The following is a 9,081-nucleotide window of genomic DNA, read 5'->3' as shown; positions in this document are numbered from 1 at the left end:
GAGCGATTGTTAAGGCCGATGATGTCAATATCATCGGCATACGCAAACCATTGTGCCTGAGCAATTAAGTCCTGCGGCACGCATGATCTTTTCCAGAATCAGATTAAAGAAGTTACGCGACAGCAAGTCATCCTCGTTTAGGGTCAAACAGCTTGGACAGGTATTTCCCAATTCTGACTGCGCTGCTGTTATTGAGCAAAATGACGTTGCATAGCCGTATTAGTTTTGCGGGGATACCAAGTTCAGACATCGCGGCACATAGGCAATTCATTTTCGTGCTGTCGACTGATGCTTTAAAATCGACGAAAAGATGATGTGTGTCGACGTTCCTTTAAAGGATCTTCCCCAACCTTAGTGTATTGTGAATATCTGGTCGGTGGTGGGCTTTCCATGTCTAATGCTACACTGATAAGGTTCAATCAGTTGGCTGATGGTGAGCATCAGCCTTTCGCACAATACGCTCGCTAGAACCTTGAACGCGATCTTTGGAAAACTAATTCCTCGGTAATTGACACAGATTGCAGGAACATCCTTCTTATGGATTGAGCAGAGCACACACAAATTCCAATTGACGGGCATATACAATAGATTAGCGTTCATTGACGCTGAATTGTCCACGTGCTTTTATTTATTTAGTCCAATTTCTCCAATTTGTCGTGAAGCCAAATTCATCAAATTGTTTTTTTAAGCATCATTTATAATTAATCTGTAGGTCCTACTTTCAAAAAGGTACTGCTTTGACTTCGTTCAAATTTGTTACTGATCTCATAAGACTACTAGTATATATGCACATGGACGTTTTAAAGACTAAAAAATTCTCAACAACCAAATTCCTAACCATTGACCCAGGCTGGGTAAGCACATGAGATGCTTTCAGATATACTCGATTTCTGATTCCAAAATCTTACAACAAGTTAAGGTTCGGTTGAGTAACCTGTAATGAAACGGTTAGTTATTCTCTACAAATCGCTTTGAGCTAGTTTGCTGAATGGGTATCAAGAAAGTTTCACCAGGCTGAGCCTTCTACTTCACTATACTTAGTTTTAAGATATTTTTGAGCTCGCCCATTGATTCAATAGCCTATCAAAGGCATAGCAGGTAAGGTCCCAACTTGGTCTCGGTTCAAAGGAAGCAGTAGATGAACCTAACAACCTCTGTAAAAGCAAAGCAGCTGAGAAAATATTAGGAAAAGAGCTGAAATGGGCGATTCAGAAAACAGGACTTCAATATTTTGGATACTCACTCGAATCTTCAAAAGCTGAATATTATTTCATTTCTAGCATACCAAGCGCATCTTGTTCTATATACATCAGCAAGGAGATATTCAACAACAAGTTGAATTGAGGATACAATTAAGCCGCATCAATGAAAAATGTTAAATGCAAAATGAAAAATGATAAATGAAAAACGGAAGTTGTACACAAGGCTTGAAATGACAACTGGAAATGAAAAGTTGTAACAATGGGTATTGTGCATTGCTGAGATACAGATGGAACCAAATGCATTTTAACATCACACAGACAACAAGCATTGAAAAGTACTGCATTCTTTTATGCTCACTTACCTACAAGTACACATATGCAAATCCTAGTTCTCGAGAGCCTGGTGATGATTGTCACTTTGGAAAAGTTTTCTGCTATAAAGCTTTGAAGTGAGGGCTGGGCTTTTTCTATTCAATGAAATTTGTCTGCCGATAACGTATGTTGGCAATTGAAGGTGGAGTCGATTGTCTGTAACTTGGCATACTTTTGTTCATTTGTTTACCCATTTTTGATCCACTTACGCTTAGAGAGATATAAATACACATTAGGGAAAATCCAAACTTATCGGACATTTGCTAAAGAAACGTATGTACCTATATCTGTATTAGGTGCGCAACTAAGTTCTCGCTGTTTTTTTGATGAAAATACAACTTTATTCTGGAAAAATGGTTACAAGTGAATCATTGAAAGTATTGCCCATCGCTGGCTATTACTTTTCCCCATCTTTCTGGTAGATCTCGTATAAAAAATAAAAATAAATAATTGGCGCGTACACTTCTGTTAGGTGTTTGGCCGAGCTCCTCCTCCTATTTGTGGTGTGCGTCTTGATGTTGTTCCACAAATGGAGGGACCTACAGTTTCAAGCCGACTCCGAACGGCAGATATTTTTATGAGGAGCTTTTTCATGGCAGAAATACACTCGGAGGTTTGCCATTGCCTGCCGAGGGGCGACCGCTATTAGAAAAATGTTTTTATTAATTTTGCTTTCACCGAGATTCGAACCAACGTCCTCTCAGTTAATTCCGAATGGTAATCACGCACCAACCCATTCGGCTACGGCGGTCGCCTCTCGTATACCCTCACGGTAAAACTGTTCATCTTTTGAGGCTATCCACGGATCAAGCCATTTTTTGATGTTTTCATATAAATGGAAGTGCTGGTCAGCTAGACCATGTGCCAGGTAGGTTTTAACGAGTTTGGCAATGTGAGGCCAAGCGTTGTCATGCTGTAGAATCACTTTTTCATGAGTCTCCGCGTATTGTGGCCGCTTCTCGCGCCGTGCTCGGCTCAGCCGCATCAATTGAAGTCGATACCGATCCCCAGTGATGATTTCGCTTGGTTTTAACAGTTCATAATAAATAACACCAACTTGATCCCACCAAATTCATAGCATAACCTTCGCACCATGAATATTCGGCCGAGGCGACGTTGTGGTAGCTTGACCGGGCAGTCCCCATGACTTTCTTTTCTTTGGATAACAGTAATGAATCCGTTTTTCATCACCCGTCACGATGCGAGCAGTTGGAAATGGATTGGCGTGTAACTCCTAATACTGAAGCAAGCTCTTCTTGCGTTTGACACGAATCCTCATTGAGCAATGCCTCCAATTCAGCGTATTCGAAGGTTTTTGGTATTTCTTCACGCGGACGGTCGTCAATATTAAAATCACCGTCTTTGAAGCGACACCTTTTTTGGGGAATTTGGCGGAGCTCCTCTTCAAATTTATGGTGTGCATCTTGATAATTTTCAACAATGGAGATACCTACACTTTTTCGTGGCAGAAATACACTCGCTGGTTTGCCATTGGGTTCTTTTAAGGTCTTTTAGATCTATTGTGATTTCCTTAAAAGCTCTTGAAACTTTAAACTTTTATCTTGAAATGGGGGAATATACACAAATTTTTGCACATTATTTTTCTTATTTATCGGTACTTACTGCTAACTGATAATGGAATTAAATTTCTCATATCTAACTTTAGCATAGCATTTTTCCAGTTGAGGTCTAAGCTGCAACGAAAGTAGCTGAGTTGGCAGCCAGACTAACCAACTCTCTGATGGTTAATCTTCATTGACAATCCAGCTATGAACCCAGAGCCAGCAGAGACGAACCTTGAGCAAATAGAAGAATTATTATTATCTGACTGCCTGGGCTCGGAGGAATGGATAAGATGAGCGGACTGATAAGCTAGTGTAAAGTGGTGCAAACCTATTATTGGTCAATTGTGCGCACAGTCACGCTCCCTCAGCTACCTTTGCGTTGAGGGAGAGATAATATCCCGACATTGAGGAATGCATTAACATATTTTTGGGATACCAAATTATACTACATTCACAAAACGCGAAAATCACTATCATCCGCTTATTATTTCAAATTTGGACAAAAATATACTCAAAATACCAATGACAGACATGTAGTATAACATCTAAGTGTGTGTCTTAAAATACCTGCAAAAGATCAAATTTGAGTTCAGAATACTCGATTATGGAAAAATCGGTCGTGAAGGTGTATCTAATTCCAACCCCAGAAACATTATCGTTCATTCCAATCGCGACTATAAGTGGTTGCTGGCTTTAATTGCATTTAATAATATTGGTGCGTTGGCATGCAGCAAAATCAGTTTGTCAGATGGTTTAAGGAGTTCATAATAGATGACACTCTTCTGATACCACCAGATGCACAACAAAAGCATGAATACTTTTTTTCGCTGTCGATGGACCTTTTCTTTTCTGCCGTTCAAGAAGCATCTCACACGTCACCTAACGTCTCCCGATAATCCTCTCCTTCAATTGATGTGGCACCCAGTTACCTGCTTTTGGAACATTGCCTTCGCGTTCAAACGTTTACCGACGGTTTGTCTGTCAACTTCCAACTCTTTAGACATATCATCAAGGGTCTGACATGCATCTTCATCCACTTTGGAAGTGTCGAAACCACTCTTTAGAAGTTGTATTGTTTATCTTAATTACCGTAAATATTGATCAATATACGACACGTTTCAGCTGCACTTTTCTTCAAAAGGTAATAATGAAGCATGGATGACATTTTTGACGTCAGAAAAAAATGAATCTTTACGCTTCAAAACGAATGTCAATTACTGCGACCGAGACCTCACTTATACACCTTCAAATCACCAGTATATTACTAGAGCGAACACAAAAATAGTATCAGCAGCGACACCTATTTTACGAGGGCTGAAACTTATTCCCATACCCAATTCATTCCGCGTAGTTGACTTAAAATTGAAATAAAGTATTAAAAAAAATGTGAAGCGGTCAGTGCTGTTTACACGTGCACAAAATAAGCAAACGGCTGTTAGTTTGAAGAAGAATTTCCAGATGATCGAATATAATATGTCTAATAGCTTTCACTAGAAAAATGTTCAGATGGTTTTTATGTAGATTAAATAATATGCAAATGTAAATTTCGTATATTCGTGAACATATTCTCCCTTACTGTACCTAAGTGTTTTTATCCAAGTATTTTGTTGATTCCTATTTGCTACTGAGAAACGGTAATCCAACACAATTAAATTAAATTTGAAAAGTAAATTTATTTATTAAGTTTAGTCTAGCTTTTTTCAAAATATTGGCTTCATGTATTTTATTTCAATTTAAAAGAAACACTCCTTTCTCACTAAACCATCTGTCCAACTCGATTGATGCCTATTACACTAATAATGGACTTAACAATAAAGGGAAATTGAATATGCTGATCATCTAAAGGTGATTTTTTTAATATTTGCCTACAAAAATTGCATACTGACAAATTAACATAAATATTTGCTGAAAAAGCTGATTGATGTTATAATAATAATAATAATATAGTATTATATAATATTATATTTGGGGCTTACAGCGTCTGGGCTGAGCTCCTCCTCCGATTTGTGGTGTTGATGTTTTCCCACAAATGTAGCGACCTACGGATTTACGCCGTCTCCGAATGAGTAGGAGGCTTTTCATGGCAGAAGGTTCGCCGTGCCTGCCGAGAGCGACCACAATTAGGCAAAGCATTTTCAATCATTTGGTCAATAAAAGTACGCACACCAACCCATTCGACTACGCCGGCCGGTTCCCTCGTTATCTACGTAAACGGAACGACCCGGATTTATATCCGGCCATTTCAGGAGAATTTCCCGTACATGTATGTGGAATGTTTATGCTGCTACAACAACAACAACTACGTCGGCCGACAGGTATTATTACGGTCAATTAAATAGCCGAAAATCGTCGAACACGCAAAAACACTTGTCTTATTTATGCCTCTCACAAACACACTAAACGTGCCATATTTCCAAAACGAGTGTACCAACTTAAAAAAAATAATAATCGAAATTTTAAAATTTGCCTTTTTTTTGAACACACGTCGTACTCATGTAAGTATAATTGGCGCATAAAAAACAAATTCGAACCTCAATACGAGTACTTTGAGGTGCTATCGTTTTGTAGCAGGCTGCATTGGGATGCTGACTCTTAGAGGTAGAAACAAATTTTCAAAAATCCCACATGGTCTAGTGTATGGGTTTTTGACGTCACTATAGTCAGTGTACATTTTCGGTAAGAAGTAAAAAAATTTGTAAAATTTTAAATTTGGTCACATATTTCAATGCGGCACATCGATAAACATTAATAATTATTTTTTGTCTAATTATCAAATATTTTCTTAAGTTTTCAGAACCGTTTAAGGGTTAACATACAGTCGGTCTAATAGAAGTGTGGCCGGCAAAATTCAAATTTAGAATTCCGTAACAACAAAAAATTTAATGCTGCTCAGTAGGCGTATCCTTTTCGCATTACCCATTGCGCAATTTTTAGTTTTGTGCGAAATTTAGGAAGCGTAAGTTGTTTTTACATGGCGGTCGCCGTAGCCGAATGGGTTGGTGCGTGACTACCATTTGCAATTCATAGAGAGAACGTCGGTTCGAATCTCGGTGAAACACCAAAATTAAGAAAAACATTTTTCTAATAGCGGTCGCCCCTCGGCAGACAATGGCAAACCTCCGAGTGTATTTCTGCCATGAAAAAGTTCCTCATAAAAATATCTGCCGTTCGGAGTCGGCTTAAAACTGTAGGTCCCTCCATTTGCGGAACAACATCAAGATGCACACCACAAATAGGAGGAGGAGCTCGGCCAAACACCCAAAAAGGGTGTACGCGCCAATTATATAATATATACATATATATAAGTTGTTTTTACAAAAAGGGTGCCACGTACTAAAAACGATTTGCAGCAGTGTTTTTATGTACACATCTTAACGATCCAATAATATCACGTGCATCTACATCAAAAATTTTAAGAAGTCAGAGATGTTAGAAGTTAAAAAAGTTGGCGACTTCCCCGGACGAGGCAGATGAAGACAAGAAGATCCTTGATTTGTTTGTGACAAAGCTAAACTGACCACTGCGTGAAGCTGGAGCAATTTTAAGGAAAAGTGGTGTTAATATATCTGTTATATATAAAGGAACTATTCGAAAGCGTGTACGTGCAGAAAACATGAAATTCCGGAGTAAATTGAAAAAGCTGCTCTCATTATCACATATTGAAAAAAGTCTCGCATGGGCTAAGGTAAATTCAAAATGAATAAAGTCTTCCTTTTGGACGAATAGTTGCATAAGTTGGGCTTAGTGTTCTGCTGATAATCGAAAACTTCAACGAACTGTTAAGCACCCAGTTAAGGTTCTTGTTTGGAGCTGCTTCTCCGAAAAATGATCTGGCCGCTTATTTGTGTTTACCGCTAATTTGAGTGCACTTTGGATGGACAAAACTTACCAAAAAACATGATTACCGTCGGCTGCGAAGATGTTTGGAAGAGGGAGCCAACCTTGGATTTTAGAAGAAGACAATGGATTCCAAGCATCGAAAGCGCGTAGAGTGGAAACAGCAAGATGGGATTGAAAATGGCCTTACAATACACAGGCGCCTGATGCAAATTTTATTAAATATGTTTGGCCAATAGTTAAGCAAAAATGCAAAAGAAAATAAATATAGACGGTCAAACAATTATAGTTTTATGGCGAATTCGACTGATTTGAAGCCGACTAGCTCCACAACTTGTGCTGAAATTAAAACAAAGTATGACTCGGAGATCCGGCATTATGCGCCCAGTAATTGGCGTGATAGCAATTAATCATCACCATTATCATGACTCGAAAATGTGAAGCTATTATAGTTATTGTGGTGACTGTACCTATTATTGAATATGTTGCGTATATTAAATATTATGCGGTCATACAATGCAGGATGTTAGAATGGAATTGGTCAAATAGTTTCTAAGTTATGGCGGTCACGCTTCTATTAGACGAACTGGAAATAAATAAAAGTAAGTAATTTAATTTTTGTTGCTTCATTTGAAGTTTTTTAAAATTAATCTTTTGAATTTGAGATTTGGCTTAATGCTTATAAGGAAAATTGATCAAAATCTTACCAAAGCAACAAATTGCCATGTTCTTCGCCATAGTGAAAAGTTTGTCTTAGTTACTCATTGGGCTTTAGTCACAAATCTCTCATACCCTAATAAATACGTAAATAATCCCTTTTAAAAGTTTTCATGTTTACAATACTTATTAAGACCAGTAAACTTTCGCCTTCCAAACTTTTTAATTGAGCAATTATTGACACACAACGTTCCACTATATTTTTAACCCCATTCGGAAGAAATACTTCAAACTTTAATTATGATAATATACTGCACGAGTTATTCTATATCATAGGCCGATTTAAGGTATAAATAATACAATAATTGAACACCCTCTATTCCAAAAAACCACCAAAATTTTCACAAATGAAATAGGACGTGTATATTTTCCAACAAACATTTTTTATCAATCAAGCTGAATGAGCCTGTTTAAAGTTGGGTAGAAAGGTTGGTGGAGGAGTATTTTGTGAGTAACTTTCAAATATGCTCAAATTAAGATCCCCGTATCCACGCAGTGTTCTCTAAATGGATGTACCCTCTATTAAAGAAGGGGTCGGCGGGCGATAGTTCAGGCCTCAGCTCACTGGCAGTACGATCGAAATTAATCCAAACTTCCTTTCGATCGCAAGTGAATTTTTCGGTAAAGAGCTCATGTGGGTGCTACGCTAAAATGAGAATGAAAAGATTTCTTTCTACATTTGGTCAGCTCGTTAAAAGAAAGGTCTCGTATTAGCGCAGCGGACGTTGGGCGCTGCTTAAAGAGTTGCAAAAGTCTTCTCGTGACCTTTGGATCGAAGATGGTCGAAACTTAACAAAGCCAAAAATCTTCTGGTCACGATTCGATCGAAGATCGTCGAAACCTAACAAAGTCGTACCTGTTATTAGTTCTGGGAATTTTAACCGGGTACTGTCCTTCTGTACAGTAATTGTATGGTGAATGATGAAATCATCTGCTCCCAAGTCCTTCTGCTCTCAAGAGGCTTATATTTAGGCATTTCACCTCTTTCTTTTAACGCAAACCTGAGAAAGTTGCGGGTTTCATAAACCGCCCACCGCCTACGGAATTTTCTCAGCTTTTTCACTTTTTCATTTCCTAATTGGTCCTGTTCTTTCCTGCTTTGAGTTTACTCTGATAGTATAGCAATGAGCAGTTTCCATATTAACTGCCTAAAGTTAAAATTAGGCGAGGTACCCTTGTGATATCCAAGGGTACTTCTCCAATCCTTTGCCAACATGTTCTAAATCACTCGATTTTTTGCTGAATCCAATCAGTTCCGCCAATCAGACAGAGCTTAAGCTGATCAGCTCTTTGAGGAATTGAATCCTGACAAAACTGAAATAGTTTCTTGAAAGTGTGATCAGAGCAACTTTTCATTTTTCAATACATATAGTCAAAATTAAACCGAA

The sequence above is a fragment of the Anastrepha ludens genome, chromosome 2 (genome assembly GCF_028408465.1).
Source record: "Anastrepha ludens isolate Willacy chromosome 2, idAnaLude1.1, whole genome shotgun sequence".
In the NCBI taxonomy this organism is placed as follows: Eukaryota; Metazoa; Arthropoda; class Insecta; order Diptera; family Tephritidae; genus Anastrepha; species Anastrepha ludens.
Note: the sequence above shows the minus strand (reverse complement) of the source record.